Below are 26,139 nucleotides of genomic sequence, written 5' to 3'. Positions count from 1 at the left end.
CCCACAATTGTACACCACTATCATAGCCCTTACGGGTGAAGGGGAGCACCTAGATGTGAGTACAGTGGGTTTGTGGTGGGTTTTGGAGGGCTCACTGTTTCCTCCACAAATGTAACAGGTAGAGAGGGTATGGGCCTGAGTCCGCCTGTCTGAAGTGCACTGCAGTACCCACTAAAACTGCTCCAGGGACTTTCATACGCTGTCATGGACCTGAGTATGACATCTGAGGCTGGCAAAATATATTTTTTAAGTTTTTTTTTTAAGGTGGGACGGGGTTAGTGGCCACTGGGGGAGTAACGGGAGGTCATCCCCTATTCCTTCCGGTGGTCATCTGGTCAGTTCGGGCACCTTTTTGAGGCTTGGTCGCAAGAAAAAATGGACCAAGTAAAGTCGGCCAAGGGCTTGTCAGGGACGCCCTTCTTTTTTCCATTATTGGCCGAGGACGCCCATGTGTTAAGCACGCCCCAGTCCTGCCTTCGCTATGCTTCCAACACGCCCCCATGAACTCTGGTTGTCCCCACGACAGAAAGCAGTTGAGGGCTCCCAAAATCGGCTTTCGATTATGCTGATTTGGGCGACTTTGTGAGAAGGATGCCCATCTCCCGATTTGTGTTGAAAGATGGGCTCCCTTCTTTTTCGAAAATAAGCCTGATGGTCACCTAAAATTTAAAGTGTGCACAGACTGCTTATGCACATGTATACTTATGAGCTAACACATGTACAATCGGGTTTGCACAAAAAAAAAAAGTTATTGTGCAGAATATATGCAAAACATTTTATGAAAAAGTCCCATGGAAAGCACTAAAATTTAATTTAAATGAAGAATGACTAACATTTTGCATTGACCGTGCACATCCTTAACAAATGTTTTTGTTTGGAGACTGTTTTTTAATTCGTTTTAATAAATCCGCTCACCATGCCCATTATATGCGGGGTGTAGTGGTACGTACACACAGGTCTGTAAATCTGTTTCAGGTAAGGAGATTAAGAGGGTAAGAACGAGGGGGTGGAGACTCTTGCCCTTGAGGAGTTCACTGTGAAAGCTCTTCAGATTCATGTTCATTGCCTTCCCTTGAAACCTCTACAGAAACAACTTATTGTGACCTCTGTGCCAACATCACTTTTAATTAAACTTTTTCTTTATTTTCCTCTGTCATTTCTCTTTTCTTTACACAAAATGGAACTGGGAGGACAGAAAGTATTAGAGAAGGAAACTGGGATCCTAAAATTTTAGAATATTTTGGATGAGGATTTTCTTGATCTTTGATTCAGTTGGACTTGAAAGTTGCAGGATGTTTGTTTTTACAACTTTCTATAGTAGAAGTCCCACACAATTAATCTGGCTGTGGAGCGCGCCCTCACCTTTTTTTCTTTTCCTTTTTTTCCCGCTGGCTGGTTTCACTGCCCACTGAACTGATAATTCCCCAGCCAAAAGAGACTTTCAGTTGTATGCTGCTTCCCTCTTAACTGCCTGAGAAGGTGTGTTATTTACTTTGCTTAAGTGCTGCTGGGGCCTGGTGTACTGTTGTTATGTACAGACCATTTTTGCTGTCATGAGCCATTTTTATTTTCGTTTTCTATGCCAACCTCCTGGTTTCTCTCTGCAGCAGTTTGTGACTCTCAAACAATATATTTTCAGTTCTGTGCTTCCGACTGAAACGTACATGTTACAGCTCTTGTGTTGCATTGACATCTCCTGCGATTTTTTAAACGCACAAGCTTTTATATACACACATACACATATAAAATGAACTAGAAGTCACTGGTAATTGGCACAGAGGAAAATAGTACTTCAAAAAAAAATTTTTTTAATAAATGTGAACATTTCTGGTAAAAGCATCACATTATCAGAGGAACATTTGCCCTTATCTTATCTGTTTTGCTGCACAAGCTGTTTGCACTACAGCTTGTGCTAGGGTGATGTTGTTTGTACATGGTTCACTCCCTTCTGCTGTTTCAAACTCTTACATGAAATATTTCTATTAAATTCCCCTCTTGCAAAAATGTCAAGGCTTTGCTTCTATTCTTTACTTCAAGGGTGACTTAGCCATCTAAATAATTAAAAGAAAAGTTTAAAAATCCATTCGTTACAGCTGGTTTTCTATTAATGTTCAAACTGCTGCTGTGCCTTCTGCATCTAGCAGTTTTAATACTCTTCCCCCTCCCATTCCCACTCCCACCTCCTTTTCAGCCCCACCTACTCTCTCTCATTCCAGGTGCCCTTAGCAAATGATTTCCAAGGAATTTAAATGGCCAAGGCCCCTTGACCAATAACCAAACGCATGCCTGGTATAGTAGAATTACACAGTTCTCCTGACTAGATGGTAAGGTTGCTTTAGCAAAGGTGAAGGGGACGATTCACCTGTCGCACCAAGATTTCACAACTGGAAAGGTATGGTGAGCATTATTCATTCTAAAGCATACCAAGTTTGTGTTCCTCTTTTTGTGAAGGTGGTTAGGCTCGAAAGTTTTGCTGTGAACTGATTTCAAAGTTTTCATAAAGATCAGGAAGGATTAAAAGCTGAACAAGAAGAAACAGGCAGTTTTGTTAACTCTGGCTGTGCACAGAGACCTGGAAACTGTGAACTGAAAGAAAGAAAGCAGTTGTGTAACAACGCTTCATTTGTTGTTTGGGGTTTAAAAAAAAAGAATTTAAATATAATGCTAAAAAATAAAGGGAAAGAGTATTTATGTTTTCAGAACAAAACCATTTTCAAGTACTCAAGCTTCTCATTAAGTTAGAGATGGTGTAAAACAACTTATTCTGTTTTTATGTTTTCATAGTCTGTGACACGTCAGTAAATTAAGGTATAAAGCTAGAGTTTGGACCCTCCCTAAAACGTGTGTTTTTTAGTATGAGCAAAGATTTGGAACTGGTCCCAAACAGGTCACTCTGCCCTTGAACTGACAATGTATTTTAGAAAGAATGAAGTGAATCTATATGGTGATTTTCAGAAGCCCAGATCCCGATTTACTTTTTTGTAGGCCACGGGATTGCTTTTCAGTCAATATCACCAAACAAAAAGAGAATAAGGTGGTTTCTTTCTGTATCAAACAAAGGCCATTTTAACCATATATGTTTTTTATACATGATATATACTGCCTTTCGAAATACATACAACATCACTTTGTATTTGTTTCTCTACCGGAGTTGGCGAACGCCTTCACGGTACTATGTAAGCCACATTGAGCCTGCAAATAGGTGGGAAAATGTGGGATACAAATGTAACAAATAAATAAATAAACATGGCTAAGTGGTTCACAAACCAAAAAAAATAGAAATAAAAAAGGAAAACCAGCATGACAGGAAGGAGTGATCTGAAGAAGGGACATTGAATGCATGAATGTGTATGTATGACATCTTAAAAAAAGTTTCAGATACTATCTCTTACTCAGATAATTGTTTACATTGATAAGGATATATGAGTAAAATGTAAAAGATATGATCAATAAATACATTAGAATATGGGCAAAAAAGTTGGCACTGATGTTGACAGTACATGGAGGGATCTGTTCTAGGTAGGCATAATTTGTGTTTTGCTGTGATGTTTGTTTTTCCATGGAGTTATATTGTTTTGCACTTTATAACACAGATTAGATAACATTTGATAGGATTCTGTTATCAAAGGTGGAGTGGCCTGACTAATCTTTTAGGTGGTGGTAGATTGCAGTTCTGTTGTTAACCCAGAAGTGACAATATACATTACATGTTCTGCACATTTTGTCTTTCCATTTTTTTCATTTATAATTTTCATGTAAATGAAAAATATGTGTTTGAGATTACCTGTTTTCCCTTCTTTGGTAGTGCTATCTGCTGGTGCCTGTAGAGATTTCTGTGTTATTTCCTACTGGATGAAGAATGGATGAAGAATAATACGTGCCATACAATTGTTGGAAAAGTCTTTTAGCTTAGAGTTTCTCATGACAAGAAATCATAGGCATTTTTACTCTTCCATACTTTTACTGTCTCAAATTTAAGCAAAACTAAGGCACATTTTGGTGGACTTAATCCTTCCGAGTCCTTGTTTAGGACCGTCTGATTGGTTAAACATTTTTATATTTTTATAATATTAACTCTGCACAGAGGTAAATGAGTGCTGGCAATCTCTTTCTAAGGGCAGTAAATCTTTCTCAACTCCAGTCAGAGGTTCAAAGGTTTATAGGAACCTCATAGACCAGAGGTCACACAGAAGTTGCTGCACTTTGCAGGTCAGTTCTGCCGATATAACAGAATTTCACAGATATGATGATTGCTTTTTCTCAGTCTCTCTTTCTCTCTCTTACTGTTGCTGCCAGGAAGTTAAAAGCATGATTTGTACAAGTCAGTCATTGGTACCTGAGTTTAATGAGTAACCAGCTGTTGCCTTAGGTCTGTCTCCCTGGTGCAAAGCGAACATTATAAACTGGGTCAGATGTCAGTGCAAATAGGGTAAAAAAGAGGCCTGGAATGTAAGTCACTGATCAACAAAATGGGTTTCATTTCAAGCTTTTTAATCTCTTGCACCCCCTTCTTCAGATTCTGGCTGCTGGTCACTGTACCGAAAACACCCAGAGGCATCAGAAGAGACGTGGGCTAGCGATTAGAGTCAGGCAGATCCTGATGTGAATTAAGACTCCCCCTTGCTGCTGACTCCTTTGACCTTAGACAACTCACTCCATCTCCCTGTGCCTCAGTTTACCCAGTTGCCCTTGGGTAATAATAACAATTATCCCTTTCCCCTCTCCTCACACTTTGGAAGCCTCCTTGCAGTTCAGGCAACTTGACAGTCTAGGCAGGGCAGCAGTTTCGGGGGAGGGGGAACCAAAGAGCAACTGCAGTCAAAGCAAAACAATAGGTCCTGAAAACCAGACAAGCTCCAAAGAAACAACAGCAGGGAGGGTGGCCAGTTTTCAAATAGCCCATTTACCATTGGGGGAGCAAGGAGCTTAAAAGTTTTTATGTATTTATTTATTTATTTATTTATTTGGGAAAGGGATGCAAGGTTCTGAAGATTTACTTTGCATCGGCCCTGAGTTCAGGTGCCATTTATATGCTGTCAAGTCATCCACTCCAGAGGTGATTGCACACCTGTTTTGCAAAATATTAATAGTTGTAGAGCATATTTTGATCCTGTTTGGTTCTACTCACTATAGAACCCTCAATTATTACTATTATTACTTGGCATGAAAAAATTTATAAAAATTCAGGTTATTATTAAAAGCATTTTATTGATATGGTACAAAACAAAAACATAAATGCTTCTCTATAAAATAAAGTATGCTTTCTCGGTAGGAAAGCACAGGAGTGTGTTTAGTTGTGTGTAGTGGTCACTGTGGTTCAGGTCTTTGATGGTCCTTTGTTAACTACCAGCAAAAATGCACTGTCACAAATACTGCACTAAGGAAATTACATTGTGCCTAATAGAATGACCCTGTAAGGCATTTCTGACCTCGCATCAGTTTCCTACAATTTACTCTAAGGATTGTAGCGTATGGTCACTCAAAAATAATGCACGTTACTAATTAACTAGCTCAGGAAACATATGCCATATATAAAAACTTGGAGAAAATCTGATATTATAAATGGGCCTGACATTCAGCGTGTCCGCCACTGGCATTAAACCCGAGCATTCAATGCCAGGCCGTATCAGGCGCCTGGCATTGAATATCTGGGTTTATTTGGCTGCTAAAAAGTTAAACGGCTATGCCAATATTCAACACTAACTGGATAGCTTTTTAGTGGTCAAAGTTAGGCCTGCTATTTAAGCGGTTTGGCGCTGAATATCCGTGCCTAACCAGCTATGTCATGTGATATAGCCGGTTAGCAGCTAGCTGCTAACCAGGATATTCAGCGAATATCTGTGGTTAGGTGCTTATACTCTATAACCACGTTCCTGGAAGATGATAGAACTAGAGGACATGAATTTAGGTTACAGGGGGGCTGACTCAGGAATAGAGAGGGTGGCAGACACCTGGAATGCCCTCCCATGAGAGGTGGTGGAGATGAAAACAGTAACAATTCAAAAATGCGTGGACTAAACATAAAAGAATCCTATATGAAAGAGAATGGAACCAAACAAACTTAGCGGTGCTTAGCTGGCAACTCCAGCAATTGAAAAACAAAGCCAGTGCTGGACAGACTTCTACAGCCTTTGCCCTGATCATGGCTGGACAGATTAGGATTGGCTGGAGTTGGGTATCGATGCCAGCTTTAGTAGTTGGAGAACAAGGTCAGTGCTGGGAAAATTTCTATGGTTTGTGCCCTGAAAATTACAAGGACAAATCAAGATCAAATATGCATATATAGTTTCGCATCATACCTTATGCTGTGCACTTACCTTGGGCAGACTGGATGGACTGTACAAATCGTTAGCTGCCGTCAACTACTATGTTACTATTTGGGAATTTGGGCTGGATTTACTAAACTGCATTGCTGTGTTGACGTGCACTAATGCTAGTAAAATGTGTTATTAGTAAATAGATTCCACTGCACTTCCTGGTCTTTTGCACTTTTGCTTCTGGTCCTTTGCGCTTTTGCTCTTCCCTTTTACAATGTAAAAAGGGGGAGGGGGGAAAGGGAATGGGACTTGATATACTCCCTTTCTGTGGTTTTTGCAACTACATTCAAAGCGGTTTATGTGGAGGGGCACAATCGAATGGGGCGCCCAAGTTTTCCTGAGGACGTCCCGCGAAGGGGGAAGGAAACCCGTATTACTGAAACAAGATGGGCGGCCGTCTTTCGTTTCGATAATATGGTCGGGGGCACCCAAATCTCAACATTTAGGTCGACCTTAGAGATGGTCGTCCCCGATTTTCGGCAATAATGGAAACCAAGGACGCCCATCTCAGAAACGACCAAATCCAAGCCCTTTGGTCGTGGGAGGAGCCAGCATTCGTAGTGCACTGGTTCCCCTCACATGCTAGGACACCAACCGGGCACCCTAGGGGGCATTGCAGTGGACTTCAGAAAAAGCTCCCAGGTGCATAGCTCCCTTACCTTGTGTGGTGATCCCCCCCAAAATCCATTCCCCAGAACTGTACACCACTACCATAGCCCTTAGGGATGAAGGCGGGCACCTACATGTGGGTACAGTGGGTTTCTGGTGGGTTTTGTAAGGCTCACATTTACCACCACAAGTATAATAGAGGGGGGATGGGCCTGGGTCCGCCTGCCTGAAGTGCACTGCAGTACCCACTAAAACTGCTCCATACTGCTATCATGGAGCTGGGTATGATATTTGAGGCTGGCTTAGAGGCTGGAAAAATATTTAAAAAAAAATTTTTTTAGGGTGGGAAGGGGTTAGTGACCACTGGGGGAGTAAGGGGAGGTCATCCCCGATTCACTCCGGTGGTCATCTGGTCATTTAGAGCACATTTTTGTGGCTTGGTCATAAAAAAAAAAGGACCAAGTAAAATCGGCTAAGTGTTCGTCAGGGATGCCCTTCTTTTTATCATTATTGGCCGAGGACGCCCATTTGTTAAGTACGCCCCAGTCCCACCTTCGTTATGCTTCCGACACGCCCCCATGAACTTTGGTCGTCCCCGCGATGGAAAGCAGTTGACGCCCAAAATCGGCTTTCGATTATGCCAATTTGGGCGACCCTGGGAGAAGGACGCCCATCTCCCAATTTGTGTCGAAAGATGGACTCTCTTCTCTTTTGAAACTAAGCCTGATAGTATATGCAGGTAGGCTTAAAAACATATTTTTGTGTAAGATTTTCAGAGAATTTGAATTGTGATGTTTTTTTGCAAAGAGAGCAGCTATATTTTATGTTTGTGTTTGTTGTATTGCTGAGATTATTTATATTTTTATTGTAAGCTGCTTAGTTTTATTAGGTAGGGTATAAGTTTTTAAAAATACATGAATAAATAAACAAAATGGAACCTGCGATAAGTAACACACATTAATATATATTGGTGTGTGGTAACACAGTAGCAACTTTTAGTAAATTTAGGGGGGTAGTTATCAAGATGCGTTATGACAATAATATGTGTTATTTCCCCTTTAACATGTGTAAAAGGTCTCTAACACAAGTTTTGTTTTTGTAATTCTGGCAGGGTTATATAGGTTACTGTGGGTTACATGGCTTGTGGAAAAATGTACCATCCTAGGAGCAGTGAACCACTAAGCCAGAGCCTGATGCTCCCAGGCTGCTTTTTAAAGTTACCTCCTCACCCCCATCCCCAACCTGAATGGTCCATCCAAGTCTAAATTCTACCACCCAGAGATTTATCTCCCTCTCCCTCCAGAAGACACCCCCAGTTATATTCTCATACCTTCCTGAAGGGCATACTCCCAAGCCTACCTTCCAATAATCCCTGGTGTCTAGTGGAATCAGGCAGGAGCGATCCTAGTAGCTCCTGCCCTTCCTAGCACCGGGTTCAAAATGTTACTGCCAACCCCTAGCAGTAGTCTTACAGTACTACCTCTAGGGATCATGTTTCCTTTTAAGGGCTTTTTTCTTGTCATCAGCAGCAGACGAATCCAGAGACTTGTGGGTTATGACCATCTACCGGCAGGTGGAGATGTGGAGGGGCATAATCGAATGGGGATGCCCATCTCTAAGGGTGCCCATTTCTAAGGACGTCCCGGTGAAGGGGCGGGGAAACTCGTATTATCGAAACAAGATGGGCGTCCATTTTTCATTTCGATAATACAGTCGGGGACGCCCAAATCTCAACATTTAGGTCGACCTTAGAGATGGCCGACCTAAATGTTGAGATGGTCGATCTTAGAGGTTTTCGGCCATAATGGAAACCGAGGACGCCCATCTCAAAAATGACCAAATCCAAGGCATTTGGTCATGGGAGGAGCCAGCATTTGTACTGCACTGGTCCCCCTGACATGCCAGGACACCAATCGGGCACCCTAGGGGGCAGTGCAGTGGACTTCACAAATTGCTCCCAGGTGCAAGCTCCCTTACCTTGTGTGCTGAGCCCCCCCCAACCCCCCCCCCCAAAAAAACCCCACTCCCCACAACTGTACATCACTACCATAGCCCTAAGTGGTGAAGGGGGGCACCTGCATGTGGGTTCAGTGGATTTCGGGTGGGTTTTGAAGGGCTCACATTTACCAGCACAAGCGTAACAGGTAGGGGGGATGGGCCTGTTTCCGCCTGCCTGAAGTGCACTGTACCCACTAAAACTGCTCCATGGACCTACATTCTGCTGTCAGGGAGCTGGGTATGACATTTGAGGCTGGCAAAAAAAAAAAATTTTTTTTTTAGGGTGGGAGGGGGTTGGTGACCACTGGGGGAGTAAGGGGAGGTCATCTCTGATTCCCTCCGGTGGTCATCTGGTCAGTTTGGGCACCTTTTTGAGGTTTGGTCGTGAAAAAAAATGGACCAAGTAAAGTCGACCAAATGCTCGTCAGGGACGCTCTTCTTTTTTCCATTATCAGCTGAGGACACCCATCTCTTAAGCACGCCCCAGTCCCGCCTTCGCTATGCCTCCGACACGACCCCGTGAACTTTGGTCATCCCCGCAACGGACTGCAGTTGAGGGCGCCCAAAATCGGCTTTCGATTATGCCGTTGGGCGACTCTGAGAGAAGGACGCCCATCTCACGATTTGTGTTGAAAGATGGGCGCCCTTCTCTTTTGAAAATGCCCCTGATAGAGTACCAAATTGAACTCTGCCACATAAGATGGTATGCTCTTTGGTCAGTCAGTATTTTCTGTCTCCAGCAGACAGTGGATATTTTCTCACAAGCTTCTGGTTTCTCCTGCTTCTGTGGGTCCTGTTCCAGGTTCCCTGGTTCAGTTGAGCTTTGGGGTGTCTAGGTTGATAGAGGTGCCAGGTCCCTTCCCTCTCCTTCCTCCCCCCCCCCCCCCCCCCCCCCCAGCCACTTCCTTCCTCCTCCTCCTCAGAGAACCTTGAAAAAAAATAATGCTGGAAGCTTATGTGGCATTCTGGAGAAGAGGGGTGTCTCTGTCCTCCTGTAGCTGTCTGGCTTCAGAAGGCCTGTGGGTACTAGTAAGGCTGGCAAAATTGTGAGTACGAACTTACATTTTTCCCCACTGTCAGGTGTGTGCTGTTCGGGTTAGTGCAACTGCACCTGTACACTATTTCTTTTTGAGTAGCCTGTGTGGGGGATTTGCCTTTGTTTTCAGGACAGTAACGTTGGACCAGTGCAGGAGCAATTTTGATGCGCTTTTTTACAGTACCTCTCTTCAGTCAGTGGCAGTCATTTTGTTCACAGGCTGTAATAATGGTGCTCTTTCTCTTTATCTATCTTAGCAGCTTTCAGGCCGTTGTGGTGCAGACAGCGCCGGTTCCCTCGATTGGGAGAGGATTTTTGTCTGCCTTTGTGGTCTTGGGTCTTGGCTCCTTCTCACATGGCAAATTCCCACACAGTGGAAGCCTGGACCTTGCTGCTCCCAGGTCACTCTCAGCTTCTTGGCTGCCCTTCTCATCAGTGGCCTTCTCCGGGCTACTCCTCCTGGCTGCATTTTCAGTCTGCAGCTCACTTCTCTTTCTGAGACCTGGGCTTTGCTAGTGTGGGCTGTCTTCTTTTGCTGGGGGGAGTGTATTTCTTGCTCACCTCGAGCTTCAGGGCAACATCTATTCATGGTTGCCTGGCCTACTCTTTCCCGGTTGCATAGGCAATGCCCTTCAAGCATAGGTTGCCCATGCTTGCAGGGGCATTGCTGCTCTCTGCTGCATTTACTCCAGGTGCTGGATTGCGGTGTTCGTTGTTTTGGTAGCCGCGGCTCTATACCACTTGGACTATTTTTCTCCTTCCTGATGTGAAGACAGCTGGCGGCCTGTATCCACATCTGCATCTGGTGATGCACTGCTGCAGCGGATGCCTTCGGGGCACATAGGTCATCCCAGCGTGTCCTCTCTAAGGCAGAGATCCCATGCAGTGTCAGGAGCCTTAGATTCCCAGTTGTCTGGCCTGTTTTTCAGTCCCTTGGCATTGTCAACCTTCAGCTCCCAAATGCATTAACAGACTTCAACTTCAGCATACAGTGTTATTTCCACCTTGCAGCTCTCTGAGCCTTTAGCCACCTTGGGGCCATTCTAACATGGGCAATTGCCCTTCAAATTATTTAGAACATGAACTTTTTGGTCTTCAGGCTGCTGTAGCCTTGCTGCATCTCTGGATGAGGAGCACTGTGCCATTCAGGAGGTGGAAGTGCACCCGTCTCTGAATGTGCACATCAGCTTCGACACTGTTCCAAATCTGACTCTCAGACTTGTCTCCCACTTTATTGGGGAATCTGTTCTAGCTGGGGAAGTACACTAGCTGTATTACTGTACACTAAAAAAGGAAGTAATTTTTAATTACTTCAAGGCCAATTTTCGTTTCTCTGCTGCAAGACCACGTAGTCTTTTCAGAAAAAAAAGCTGGATTTCACTTCTTTCTTCCTGCTTTTCCAGCCAAGCCATCGCTTTATTTAAACATTCAAAGGCTTCTGCATGTGTCAGTCCTACATCAGCATCAACGTGGTGATCAGTTTCTGATTCTTCATGTTTCTTGTTCTGTACTGATTCCACGATTTTATCATCTGTTATGATCTGATACCCTGGATCATTTGCATCACTGTATATCTATTCACTGACAACAGGGCCGCCGAGAGACTGAGCCAGGCCCGGGGCAGGGTCACCACCACTGGGCCCAGGGCAGGGCCGCCGACCCTACAGGACCGCTGACCTCCTCTCCCCCCAGGGCAGGGCCGCCAACCCTACAGGATCGCTGACCTCCCCTCCCCCCGCTGCAACTGCAAATACCTTGGCTGGCGGGGATCCCGAGGCCCCGCCAGCAGAAGAGGTCTTCCTCCAGCACTGCTCTTCACTCTGCCGCATGGCCTGCTCCTACGTCTGCTTTGTCTCTCACGTTGTGCATGCTCAGTTTCAAAACCGAGTTTCCATGGCCTGAGGGGAAAAGCAGCCGCTTGGCAGGCAATGCAGCAGAGTGAAGAGCAGTGCTGGAGGAAAACCTCTTCTGCTTGCGGGTCTGGGGGGGAACCCCCACCAGCTAAACCAGAGGCCCTGGCCTGAAGTCCTGCTGTGTCTGTTCCTCCCCAGCCTCCAAGGGGGGCCTGGTGCCGGAGTTTTCTCTCTCCTGCTCCTGTCAGAATGCAATCACCCAGGTCCTGTCAGGAGCAGGAGAGAGAGAGAGGGACCTCGGCGCCAGGTCCCCCTTGGAGGGCCGGGCCAGGGGAATTTTGCCTCCCCCTGCCCTCCCCCCCCCCCCCCCCCCCCCTCAGCAGCCCTGTCTGACATTGTCAACATCGCAATCGGAGCAACCAGGAACCTGTAGAAGATATCTGGCAATGTTTTCAAGGACATCGTCTTCTTCTTCGCCCTCTCCAGGTTTTTCTTTTTTGTTTAGAACTATGTTCCATGCATTTTTCAGGGTTTGTTTTTAACATGATTTCAAGCATCAGCAGCTATCTTTTATGTTCAGTTCTCTTTGGATCATGCCGCTTTCAGTTTCTCTGTCAGCCAAAATAAGTGTTTTTTAGCAGTTGTTTCCTGTAAAGTCGTTTCAATGAAACAATAACTCCTTGATCGATTGGCTGCATTAAAGATGTCACATTTGATGGCAAAAAAAGCACTTTGAATCTACCTTTCTCTTGCTCTCGGCTTTCAGCTGTAGAATGTGAAGGTGCATTGTTCAACAATAAATTGACATCTCCTTGTTTTCCTGGAAGAAGCTGAAATCTTTTCACCTCCGGTATGAAGCAAGTGTCGTACCAGCCAAGGAAAACCTCACAACTCATCCATGCTTTTTTTTTGGCTTCTGTACAACAACAGAAGGTTATGTATGTTTTTGAATGCACAAGGATTTTTAGATTTACCAATCAGCAATAACTCCAACATATGACTACCAGTTGCATTTCCCCCAACCAACAGTGTGACACGTCTTTTGATGATGTGAAACCAGGAGCAAATTGTTCCTTGTGACTAACCAGTGATTTACTGGGGAGTGATTTCCAATTCAGACCTGTTTTGTCTGCTCTTGATAAGATCATTAAATTGAAGAAGAAGAAAGTCATTAGCTGCTGGCAAATTTGCAGAAAGTTTCTCACCGTGGATTTCAATTTGCCTTATTCCGTGGTGGTGCTTGAAATTTCGAAGCCATTCAGTTTTGGCTTTGAAGTCTGAATCCCCATGAAGTTGCTTATTGAAAAACATTGCATTTTCGGCTAATGGTGGCCCAGAAATCGGGTGTCCCAAGGATCTTTTTTACAGCAACCAAAGATTTAGAGCTTTATCTACCTTTTCAATAGCTGACCTTTCCATGTTTTTTCTGGAACAGCCCCCTTCATCTTTTTCAAAAACTGAGACGCAGTTTACAATAGCATCACTTTTGGGCTCATTTTCAAAAGAGAAGGACGTCTATCTTTCGACATAAATAGGAAGATGGACGTCCTTCTCCCAGAGACGTCCAAATCAGTATAATTGAAACCGATTTTGGACGTCTCCAACTGCAGTCCATCGCAAGGACGTCCAAATTTCAAGGGGGCGTGTCGGATGCGTAGTAAAGGCGGGACTTGGGCGTGCCTAACAATTGGATGTCTTTGGCCCATAATCGAAAAAAACAAAAACGTCACTGATGAACACTTGTACATTTTCGCTGGGACGTGTTTTTATTACGAATAAGGCACAAAAAGGTGCCCGAAATAACCAGATGACCACCGGAGGGAATTGGGGATGACCTCCCACTACTCCCCCAGTAGTCACAAACCCCCTCCCACCCTCAAAACACATTTTTAGAAACATTTCGTGCCAGCCTCTATGCCAGCCTCAGATGTCATACTCAGGTCCATGACAGCGCATGCAGGTCCCAGGAGCAGTTTTAGTGGGTACCTCAGTGCACTTTAGACAGGCGGACCCAAGCCCATACCCGCCCCTACCTGTTACATTTGTGGAGGAAACAGTGAGCCCTCCAAAACCCACCACAAACCCACTGTACATGCCCGGTTGGTGTCCTGGCATGTCAGGGGGACCAGTGCACTACAAATGCTGGCTCCTCCCCCGTCCAAATGGCTTGCATTAGGACATTTTTGGCATGGACGTCTTTGGTTTCGAAAATTGCCAAAAGTCAGAAACGTCCATGTCTAGGGACATCCAAATCTGCTGGTATTTTCGAAACGAAAGATGGATGTTCATCTTTTTTTGAAAATACGGGTTTCCTTGCCCCTGGATGTCACCGTTTTGCAAGTACATCCAAATCGCAACTTGGATGTTTCTTTCTAAAATGCCCCTCTTTGTCTTTATTATGTCAGATATTGTTGATGTTCCTACACCATATTCTTCTGCCATATCTTTCCCTGACCCTCCCTTTCATAATTTCTCCACAATATCAATTTTCTGTTTTATTGACTGTTTCCTCTGCCACGTCCCCACAAGAGTAAGGCAGTAAGGGCTTTTCTCTACTGCAAATAATTCAAGAAAGGGCCAGAAAAGGAAAGGGCAGGGCTTTTCTCTGCGTAGACCGTGAGGATTGACTGGGAAAGTATTGGCAGATAATAGGTCTGGATAATTGGAAATCCGGATGATCGGTGTTCAGATAATCGGTGTTCTACTGTATTTAGAAAGTTGTAAATTTTGTACATAAGTAAAGCCATACTGGGAAAAGACCAAAGGTCCATCGAGCCCAGCATCCTGTCCCCGACAGCGGCCAATCCAGGTCAAGAGCACCTGGCAAGGCCATTTATATATGTGGAATGGTTTTTTTTTCCAGTGATGAAGAGTTTTGAGCTCTGAAGCTACAAAGTAATAAATTTAATGCAATTTGGAGAAAATGTTTCTTCACTTAACGTGTAACTAAACTCTGGAATTCGTTGCCAGAGAATGTGGTAAAGCTGGTTAGCTTAGCGCAGTTTAAAGAGAGTCTGGATGGCTTCCTAACGGAAAAGTCCATAGACCATTATTAAATTGACTTGGGGAAAATCCACTGCTTATTTGTGGGATAAGCAGCATAAAATGTATTGAGCTTTTTTGGAATCTTGCCAGGTATTTGTGACCAGGATTGGCCACTGTTGGAAACAGGATGGTGGGCTTGATGGACTTTTGGTCTGTCCCAGTGTGGCAATACTTATGTACTTATGAGCTCTTTGAAGCTTTTCCCACCCACTATTATTATTACATTAGCAGATATCTAATGCAGATTTCAATTTGATTGAGGATTGTATTTATAGTATATTTTGTGTAATGTTGGTATGTGTCAGTGGGGTATGAAACTTCTAGAGGGATATTGATTTCTCCTCTGAGCTGGAGGTGTGAAAGTGATTCACAGGGTGAACAACAGAGATTAACAAGTGCAAGGTGATGCATGTGGGAAAAAAGAACCCGAATTATAGCTACATCATGCAAGGTTCCACGTTAGGAGTTACGGGCCAAGAAAGGGATCTGGGTGTTGTCGTTGATAATACACTGAAACCTTCTGCTCAGTGTGCTGCTGCAGCTAGGAAAGCGAATAGAATGTTGGGTATTATTAGGAAAGGTATGGAAAACAGGTGCGAAGATGTTATAATGCCGTTGTATCGCTCCATTGTGCGACCGCACCTTGAATATTGTGTTCAGTTCTGGTCGCCGCATCTCAAGAAAGATATAGTAGAATTGGAAAAGGTGCAGCGAAGGGCGACTAAAATGACAGCGGGGATGGGACGACTTCCCTATGAAGAAAGACTAAGGAGGCTAGGGCTATTCAGCTTGGAGAAGAGACGGCTGAGGAGAGACATGATAGAGGTATATAAAATAATGAGTGGAGTGGAACAGGTGGATGTGAAGCGTCTGTTCACGCTTTCCAAAAATACTAGGACTAGGGGGCATGCGATGAAACTACAGGGTAGTAAATTTAAAACAAATTGGAGAAAATATTTCTTCACCCAACGCATAATTAAACTCTGGAATTCGTTGCCGAAGAACGTGGTGAAGGCGGTTAGCTTAGCAGAGTTTAAAAAGGGGTTAGACGGTTTCCTAAAGGACAAGTCCATAAACTACTACTAAATGGACTTGGGAAAATCCACAATTCCAGGAATAACATGTATAGAATGTTTGTACGTTTGGGAAGCTTGCCAGGTGCCCTTGGCCTGGATTGGCCGCTGTCGTGGACAGGATGCTGGGCTCGATGGACCCTTGGTCTTTTCCCAGGGTGGCATTACTTATGTACTTATGCACTTATTATGAATAGTTCTAATATATAACATGTAAACCACTTATACCACATAAAGGCAGTATATCAAGAATCTAATAAGCATAAAACATAAATATCTCTAGAAGCTTGTCTCAGAAGGGTGAAGGATGCAAGCAATTAAAACTCTCTTTACTTCAGTGTGCATGATAATAGTATCTCACCTATGGGTTGAGAGGATGAGCTTATTTTGTAGAAGACCACCAGAATTTGGACTCCTCGGAATGAAATCCTGATACTTCTGCAGTCATGCTCATTTGGGGTCAAGAAGCTGACCCCAGATAACTAGGTTACTGATCTGAGATCTTGGATTGGAAACTGCTTCAGCTTTATCATGAATCAACATAATCTAAAACTAAGCCCAGCAGTAACTCTATTTCCCATCTTTAAGAAATTATTTATATTGAAAATGTCTTGATTTTTTTTGCTTTGGGATAGAGTATCCAATGACTTTGGTCTTGTTTGAAGTATATGATTCTCATTTGCTTGGAATTGTTTGACTAGGGGGGTGGGAGCCAGGCATTCACAACTAGATTTTATACTTTTCTGGCACTTAAAAAAAAAACCTCATTCATAAATAGGCTAGTTTTTTATATTATGAACCAATGTACCTAGCAGTAGTGTAGTTCTAGTTCTTATCTATGTTCTGGGTTAGGGTCACAGCTGCATATCACATGACACAAAGTCACATGTGATGGATTTAAGGGTAGAAAGAATGGAGGGAGAAGAGATGAAAACTAAGTTTTCTCTTTGAGTGCAGGCATATCTGTGAACTCAAAACTGCCAAGCCAATGTAATCTTTTAATGTCTTATCAGGTACATTGGCAAGGCTCCAGGATCTAACAGCCTCACAGTTCAAGGAGAAAAATAACATTTTTCATTTTCCTTGCAAGAACTGAGGAGAGTTAACCAGATTTGGAATGATTGCACCATCCTAGATTAGTGCTGAGCTAGAGCTCTGGTTTGGTGTATATGAGGGAATCACACAACACATTCTCTGAAAACATGTCCCACCGTCTTTACAAATGAAAAAAATATAATTCATTCTGATATGGAAAATGTATTGTTAGTACATAGTACTTTGTCACAATTCAGACATTTCAGGTTAAGACTTACGCCAAGCCACCTCCCTACCCATCTTCAAATCTCTGCTTAAAACTCACCTCTTCAATGCTGCTTTCGGCACCTAACCTTTCGTGAAATATAGTATGCCCTATCAGACGGACTCTACACTTGTCTTTGACTGTACACTTGTCTCTAGATTGTACACCTGTCTTTTAGATTGTAAGCTCCTTGAGCAGGGACTGTCCTTCTATGTTTAAATTGTACAGCGCTGCGTAACCCTGGTAGCGCTTTAGAAATGTTAAGTAGTAGTAGTAGTAGTAGGTTCACAATTTCATGTGAATGCTCCTCACCAGACCTTCTTTTCTTAATTTCTGTTTTCTAACACAGTTGACTTCTGATTTATCTACGTATCTAGGTACTTACAGTTAAGTGAAGCTGAAATATATATTTTGTAAGAGAGAAAGATGAGAACAATTGTATAGGTACATACCCCCCCCCCCCCCCCCGATATTTAGCATTATTTAATCAGCCAGGAACGGCTCTTGGCCGGTTTAAATAGCACTCAACTGGCTATCCGCGATTATTCAGCGAGAGATAGCCAGAGGATAGGGTTAAATGGTTATTTCTCTCAATGGAGGAGGGTGAACAGTGAAGTGCCGCAGGGATCAGTACTGGGACCGATTTTATTTAACATATTTATAAAAATATGGAAATCGGAATGACAAGTGAGGTGATTAAATTTGCAGATGACAAAAAATTATTCAAGGTTGTTAAAACATGTGCGAACTGTGAAATATTGCAGGAAGGAAATTGGAAGACTGGGCATCCAAATGGCAGATGAAATTTAATGTGGACAAATGCAAAGTGATGCACATTGGAAAGAATAATCCGAATCATAGTTACCTGATGCTAGGGTCCACCTTGAGGGTCACACTCAGGAAAAAGATCTAGGTGTCGTTGTAGATAATATGCTGAAATCTTCTGCTCAGTGTGCGACGGCAGCCAACAAAGCAAACAGGATGCTAGGGATTATTAGGAAAGGGATGCTGAATAAGACTGAAAATACTATAATGCCTCTGTACCTCTCTCCATGGTGCAACCGCACCTTGAGTACTGCATTCATTTCTGGTTGTCGTATCTCAAAAAAATATATAGCGGAATTAGAAAATATTCAAAGAAGAGCGACCAGAATAATAAAGGGGATGGATCTCCTCTTGTATGAGGAAAAGCTAAAGAGGTTAGGGCTCTTCAGCTTGGAAAAGACACGGATGAGGGGAGATATGATTGAGGTCTACAAAATTCTTAGTGGTGTAGAATGAGTAGAAGTAAATCGATTTTTTTTTTTTTTTACTCGTTCCAAAAGTATAAAGACTAGGGGACACTCAAGGAAGTTACATTGAAATACTTTTAAAACAAATAGGAGGAAATATTTTTTCACTCAATGAATAGTTAAGCTCTGGAACTCTTTGCCGGAGGATGTGATAACAGCGGTTAGCGTATGTGGGTTTAAAAAAGGTTCGGACAAGTTTCTGGAGGAAAAGTCTATAGTTTGCTATTGAAACAGATATGGGGAAGCCCCAGGATTGGTAGCATGGAATGTTGCTACTAATTGGGTTTCTGCCAGGTACTTGTGACCTGGCTTGGCCACTGTTTGGAAACAGGATACTGGGCTAGATGGACCATTAGTCTGACGCTGTATAGTTACTCTTATGTTCTTAGTAATCTCCCGCTGAATATTTGTGGACAGTGCTTAGTGGCTAACTGGTTATATCGCACTATATATCCGGCAATCCTCTAATATTCAGTTTATTGCCGGCTATGTTTGGCAACCAAATTGGGCCACCCAAATAGCAGGCCTATCTTTGGCTGCTATAAACTTAACCTGCCACCTCTGAGCCTGGATATTCAATGCCAGGCCGTTTCTAGTGACCAGCATTGAATATCCTGTTTGTTTTTGACCAGTTTCAACTTAACCGGTTAAGCCAATATTCAGCGCTGGCTGGTTAAAACCAGCCAAAGATAGGCCTGCTATTTCAGAGGCCGAATATGGCTGCCAAACTTTGCCAGTGATGTGCCGAATATTAGCGGGTAGTTGGCTATATCATGCTATATAACCGGTTATCTTCTAAGCGTGACTGGGAATATTCAGCGGGAGATAACAGGCTATCTCCTGCTGAATATTCCTGGATAGCCAGTTAAGCACTATTTAACCGGCCAGGAGCTATTCCTGGCCAGTTAAATAGCACTGAATATTGGGCGGTATGTAAGATATATGTGCATTTACAGAATAGTGTTTAGGTGGAATTTTGGCATTTAAGTGTATCTGTGCCATCTATGTATTGTATTGTATCCTCTTGATTTAATGTAAGCCACATTGTGCCTGCTCATGTGGGAAAATGTGGGATAAAAATGCACCAAATAAATAAATATGTACACACACACACACACACACATGCATGCACACGCCATTATTCTATCCATTTAGGCATGTATTCAGCACATAAATGTTAGTGGCCACTTTATACAATTATTCCCATATTGTTATACATGTATCCCCCAAATTTAGGTTTGGGGGGGGATTTGGGGGGCTGAGCACCCAAGGTAAGGGAGCTGTGCACCTGGGAGCTATTTGTGGGGTTTTTTAGAATTTTTAGAAGTGCCTCCTAGGGTGCCCGTTTGGTGTCCTGGCATGTCATGGGGACCAGTGCACTACAAATGCTGGCTCCTCCCATGACCAAATGCCTTGGATGTAGCCGGGGTTCAGATGGCCGCTTTTAACTTCCATTATCGCTGAAAAACAAAAGCGGCCATCTCAAACCCGGCTAAATCCAAGGCATTTGGCCGGTTCGAACCATATTATCGAAATAAAAGATGGCCGGCCATCATTTTCGATAATACGGTTACGGCCAGCTGTTGCGCTGCCGCCAAAAATAGATTGCCGGCGATCTATTTCGCTTGCGCCGTTAGATTATGCCCCTCTATGTTACTTAAAGGAAAGATAACAACATGCCACAGCTTGAGGAAAGAGGTGACAGGGGAGGAACTGAAGAGAGGAGAGAAATTGTCATTTCTACTTCTTGACTGTTTACATAAGTGTATAGATTACTATGTTTTGTAATCTAGGCATGGACTTGCAAACTCCACCCACACTCAACCCAAACTCCATCCCTGTACATACCTACTGGCAAAGTACGCGCCATCATGTCATGGTATGTACTTTTACGCCAGTTGATATTTATAACAGGAGGGAAAATGACTATAAAATTACACCTTAAATATGTGTGCTTGAATGTGTGTCTCTGTGAGAGACAGAGAGAAGTACTATGTGTATGTGGCATGTTTTGACTGGATTTCTACAAAAGCGGGTGACTTACAATTTAGGCGCACCACATTACAGAATACACATTGCAAATTGTGCATGAAAATCTTAATGCCAATTAGTGCTGATAATTGCTTGTTAACATCCAATTAATAGCACTGATTAGCTAGTTAACCAATTAAGTTACGTGCATTGTTATAGAATATGCTTTGATTTCCACATGGAAATTAAGGTGCCATATATAGAATCCGAGGGTTTTGCAAAATAAATCCTAAAATCCAGTGCCAAACATGGTCTTTTTCGAACCAGAAAAACGTCTATCTTTTTGATTCAAAAATCGCCCTATTTTAGATGTTTTTATGCTCTGTGCGTCTTTCTTTTAGGGCCATTTTCAAGGGAAAAACACACAAAAACAAGCCATTGGAATGTCTGGGGGCTAGCAGACCTACTAGATTGGCCACACAGACATCCCAGCAGAGCAGTGGTCCAGCCTTGGGGGCACTGCAATGAACTTCACATAAAAAAAATCCCAGGTACACAACACATCATAACCCCCTTATATTATATGGTGAGCCCTTCAGGAATAGCAAAACATGTACTGTACCCAACTGTACACCACTACAATAGCCCTTATGCCTGCAGGTGTCACCTATGGGTTCAGTAGGTATTTTGTGGGTTTTGGGTTACTCACACTTTCCTCCACAACTATACCAGTTAGAGTGAGATATGGGCCTGGGTCCCCTTCTCTGCAGTCTAGTGCACTGACCACTAGGCTACTCCAGGGACCTGCTTGCTGCTCTAAGAGGTATGGTCATTATATCTGCAGCTCTCATAGAACCTGGCATGTACTATCACTTTCACCTCTTAGGGGGGTGGGAGGGGGACAGTGACCACTGGGAGATTAAGGGGAGGGGCATGTCTTTATCCCTCCTGTGGTTATCTGGACAGTTGGGCTCCTTTTTGGCATTTAGTTGTTATTGAAACAGGCCTAGCCAAAACGTCCTAATTTTTGCCCTGGACATTTTTACAATGTTCAATTATCGCAGAAAAATGTCCAAATTGTAAGCCTGCCTTAGTCCTGCCGAAAACACATCTCCAACATGCTCCTTTGAGATTTAGACAAACTGCCTAGAAAGCCAGAGTTTTGAAAATAGCAATTTGGACCTTTTTTTACAAACAAAAAAAAAAATCTATATTCTGCTTTATGACATTTTTTGGACGTTTTTCTGTTTCAAAAATGAACCGCTTAGTATTTTTAATTCAATTCACTTTGGAAATTATTTTTGCAATCATGAGACTCATACGCAAAGTAGTTTGCCAAATGAGATTGTCCTTATGTTATAGAGGTGTAATTATGAACTCTGGGGGTCAATTCTGGACAGTCAAAGTGTGGTGAAACAGATGTGGACCATAGCGCAAAAGAACTCAGATGGAAGGGTGAACAAATCCTCTCTGTGGCAGCACTTATATGTATTCATCACAACCTGAACTGTACACCGCCTTGAGTGAATTCCATATTATTATTATTATTAACATTTGTATAGCGCTACCAGACGCACGCAGCGCTGAACACCTGACATAGAGAGACAGTCCCTGCTCAATAGAGCTTACAATCTAAAAATAATACAGACAGACAAGACAATTAAGGGTGAGGGGAAGTACTGGGTGAGAAGGAACAAGGGGAGGCAATTGAGTAGTAGCTAGGAGCCAAAAGCCGAAAGTAAATAAATCCTAATAAATAAAATGAAAAGACAGCTCCAACAATCTGACTTTCATTTACAGGCAAAGCACTTACAAGCTGTTCCATAGGCACAATTTGAGTTTTCACAGGTTTTAATTAACTGTGCTGAGTTAGGGGGTTCCACTTCAACATTCCATCTCACAATTCAGTGTAACCCTTTTTTTTCACATGGATAAGCATCAGGCATGTTACTTGAATATAATTTAACAGTTTGTAGGGATGTCAGGGCTGGTTCCAGCTTGAGCTGGGACCAGCTTTCACTGGGGGGCGATTGGCACACAAAATCCACTCACTCCTCATTCATCTTTCTCTCAATAAGTCAGTCCAGGCCACTGAACCAAAAGGGTTTACTTAATTTGGATACTTCAAGCACAAAGGGGACACCTTCTCAACAATAATATGTACAAGCAGAGGTAGAAAAAAATAGTTTCCAACACTTACAATCTCTAATATGTTTTCCTTATGGACACTTTTTCTGGGTACAGGTTCTTGATAACAATTCTTTTTGGGTTTACTGTCAGGGGAGGGTTGGGGGGTAGGGACTCTTCCCTTAGAAGAAAGCTTTTCTGTCAGTTCCTTACCTTGGTAAATCCCAGAAACTTCCTTCTTGTACCTTCCTGCTTCTCAAGGTTGGATCTTTTAATATTCCTCTCCTTAATCTCCTTGGCAGGATGTGGTGATGGGCTGGTTCCCCATTCCACTTACTACCTGAGGCTCCCCACCGCTTCACCCTCTTCCCTTTGCTTAATGATGCAATGGCCAGGGAAGCAGAAGACAAAAGAAATTCAAATTGGGCTGGGTATTTATACCAGTATGGTTTCTCTCCAAGAGGTGTCTCCTTTTACCATTTGTCACTGATTAGGAGAGTCAGCCCTTTGTTCTAGAAGCTGTGGGGGTATGCAGAAGTCAAAGTACATTAATCTTGTAAAGCCAGTAGATGTCTCTGCAATCCTTAAGGGAGCAGAACTTTAAGGGTCTCTACAACTGTAAATATGGCCTGTTTTGAATTTATTTTTTAACTTCTCAAGGAAACCCACTTGATTTTTCACTTGATTAACTGAAATACTACCCCATTACAAAACTTCTTCTGGGCCCTTCAACCATTGTTAATACAAGTATTATTTTTTTATTACATTTGTACCCCACGCTTTCCCACTCATGGCAGGCTCAATGCGGTAGGCAACGGAGGGTTAAGTGACTTGCCCAGAGTCACAAGGAGCTGCCTGTGCTAGGAATCAAACTCAGTTTCTCAGGACCAAAGTCCACCACCCTAACCACTAGGCCACTCCTCCACTCCATGAGTTCAGTCCCTAGTAGTTAGGCCTTATTAGCAAGCAGAGTAATAAAAAAAGCAAATTTTCAGATTGAGAAGGGGCAGTGGAATGTAAGGAAGTCACTCTTCCAAGTGGATACTCTTTTAAATGACAAGATTCAGCCAAGGGAAGTCTTGCCTCACTAATTTGCTTTATTGTTTTGAAGGTGTAAATATTTGGATAAAGGTGAGCCGGTTGATGTAGTGTATCTAGATTTTCAGAAAGCTTTTGACAAAGTTCCTCGAGAGACTCCTGCGAAATTAAAATGTAATGGGATAGGAGGCAATGTTCTGCTGTGGATTAGGAACTGGTTATTGGACAGACAACAGAGGACGTCATATTGAAAATGCCCCTCTAAACATTTATGCATTTGAAGATTTTTAAGCATCAACACTGTAAATGGCCATTTTTCTCAATGGAGGAGGGTGAATAGTGGAGTGCCGGGATCTGTACTAGGACTGGGTCTATTTAACATATTTATAATTGATCTGGAAATCAGAACAAGGTGAATTGATTAACTTTGCAGAGGACACAAAACTATTCACAGTTGTTAAAACACATATGGGCAGTGAAAAATTGCAGGAAGACCTTAGAAAATTAGAAGACTGGACATACAAATGGCTGATGAAATTTAATGTGAACAAATGCAAAGTGATGCACATTGGGAAGAATAATCCAAATCATGGTTAACTGATTATAAGGGTCCACCTTAGGAGTCAGCTCCTAAGAAAAAGATCTAGGAGTCATTGTAGACAATACTCTTAAATCTTCTGCCCAGTGTGCAGCAGTGGCAGCCCAAAAAAGCAAACAGGATGTTAGGAATTATTAGGAAAGGAATGGAAAATAAGACCAAGAATATTATAATACCTCTGTAACGCTCCATGATGCGACCTCACCTTGAGTATTGTGTTCAATTCTGGTCACTGTATCTTAAAAAAGATATAGCAGAATTAGAAAAGGTTCAAAGAAGAGTGACCAAAATGATAAAGGGGATGGAACTCCTTTTATATAAGGAAAGGCTAAAGAGGTAGTGCTCTTCACAACCTAAAAAGAAATGGCTGAGGGAGATGATTCAGGGCTACAAAATCCTGAGTGGTGTAGAATGGGTAAAAACTGAATTGATTTTTTACTCTTTCAGAAAGTACAAAGACTAGGGGACACTCAATGAAATTTCATGGAAATATTTTTAAAACAAACAGGAGGAAATATTTTTTTCACTCAAAGGATAGTTAAGCTCTGGAACTTATTGCTAGAGGATGTGGTAACAGCGGTTAGCATATCTGGGTTTTAAAAAGGTTTGCAATGGAGAAAAAAGTGAGGACAGTTCAAAGAGGATATCAGGAAGTCTTTAATGTGGATAGCTTAAAAACAACCCAACACAGCCATGTTTTGGTACCAAAGCCTGTATCAGGGGTCAAATAAATCTCTTGTGTTGTGGCTGGTGGCTTAACCAAGATATACATATTACGTGAAGGTTACAAGCTACAGATTTCCATAGCTATATGGCTTCCTTAACTTGAGAAAATGAAAAAAAACCTCTCAGCTGTAAAACACCGGAGCTGCAAAACTCGTCAATGACTGCACAATTACACTATTGATGTCATTGACAAGTTTTGCAGCTGCGGCATTTTACAGCTGAGAGGTTTTTTTTTATTTTCTTAATTTAAGGAAGCCATATAGCTATGTATATCTCTATTGGTTAAGCCACAAGCCACAACACAAGAGATTCATTTGACCCCTGAGGCAGGCTTTTGTGCTGAAACACGGCCGTGTCGGGTCGTTTTTAAGCTATCCACATTAAAGACTTCCTGATATCCGCTTTGAGCTGTCCTCCCTTTTTTGTCCATTGCTTTTGTTGCATGTGAGGATTCTTCTCTTCCCTTTTCGTTTTCCTTTTAAAAAGGTTTGCCATTGCTTGCCCTAGGATTGGTAGCATGGAATGTTGCTACTATTTGGGTTTCTGCCAGGTACTTGTGACCTGGATTGGCTACTGTTGTAAGCAGGATACTGGGCTAGATGGACCATTGGTTTGACCAAGTATGGCTATTCTTATGTTCTTAAGCAGCAGAGAAACTGACAGGTTATTTAGCCAGCTGACAGTGGCTTGAATTAATGCCTGACACTGCCCAGCATCTAAGGAAAAATCATTAGTTTGAGTCAGACAGATCATCTTATCAGAACACAGAGCCAATGCATCAAATAACAGAAGCTCAGGCAGGAAGCAAAGAGGGCACGCAGGGAATTAAAAGATGCTAAACAATCTTTTTGTTTCAGGGGGTTTACTGTCTTTCATAGAAATTACGTGAAGGTTACAAGCTACAGATTCCCATAAATTAAACTGCAAATACTGTCACAGGTGTATTGTTTATCACCTTTGGGAAAAAATGAATATCCTGTTTTCAACATCGTTTAAATATTTAAAAATTACTTTTTTCTCTTAGACCTCCTGTTTATAGTCTCGGTGCAAAATTTATTGTGAAATCAGTGCCCTGTGATACCCAGGCAGAACCTTGCTGACTACCTAATCACACATGGCTCTTTGATTCTTCTTTTGCCTCTGTTTTTCTTGCTGT

The 26,139-nt window shown here is 42.7% G+C and overlaps 1 protein-coding gene across 6 annotated transcripts in view; it reads left to right on the top strand.

Moving 5' to 3' along the window:
• Positions 1-26,139, top strand: part of RBM47 (RNA binding motif protein 47) — a 270,111-nt gene that overhangs the window by 193,575 nt on the left and 50,397 nt on the right. Inside the window, exon 1 of one of the 6 annotated variants that reach the window (XM_030191323.1) lies at positions 2,310-2,392. The exons of the other annotated variants lie outside the window; for them this stretch is intronic. The gene's annotated coding sequence lies outside the window, so the exon portion shown is untranslated. Of the gene's footprint in view, positions 1-2,309; positions 2,393-26,139 lie in introns of those variants that run through there. 6 annotated transcript variants of the gene reach the window in all.

Source organism: Microcaecilia unicolor, chromosome 2 (assembly GCF_901765095.1).
Source record: "Microcaecilia unicolor chromosome 2, aMicUni1.1, whole genome shotgun sequence".
Taxonomy (NCBI): domain Eukaryota; kingdom Metazoa; phylum Chordata; class Amphibia; order Gymnophiona; family Siphonopidae; genus Microcaecilia; species Microcaecilia unicolor.
Note: the sequence above shows the minus strand (reverse complement) of the source record. Positions and strands in the feature narration are given on the sequence as shown.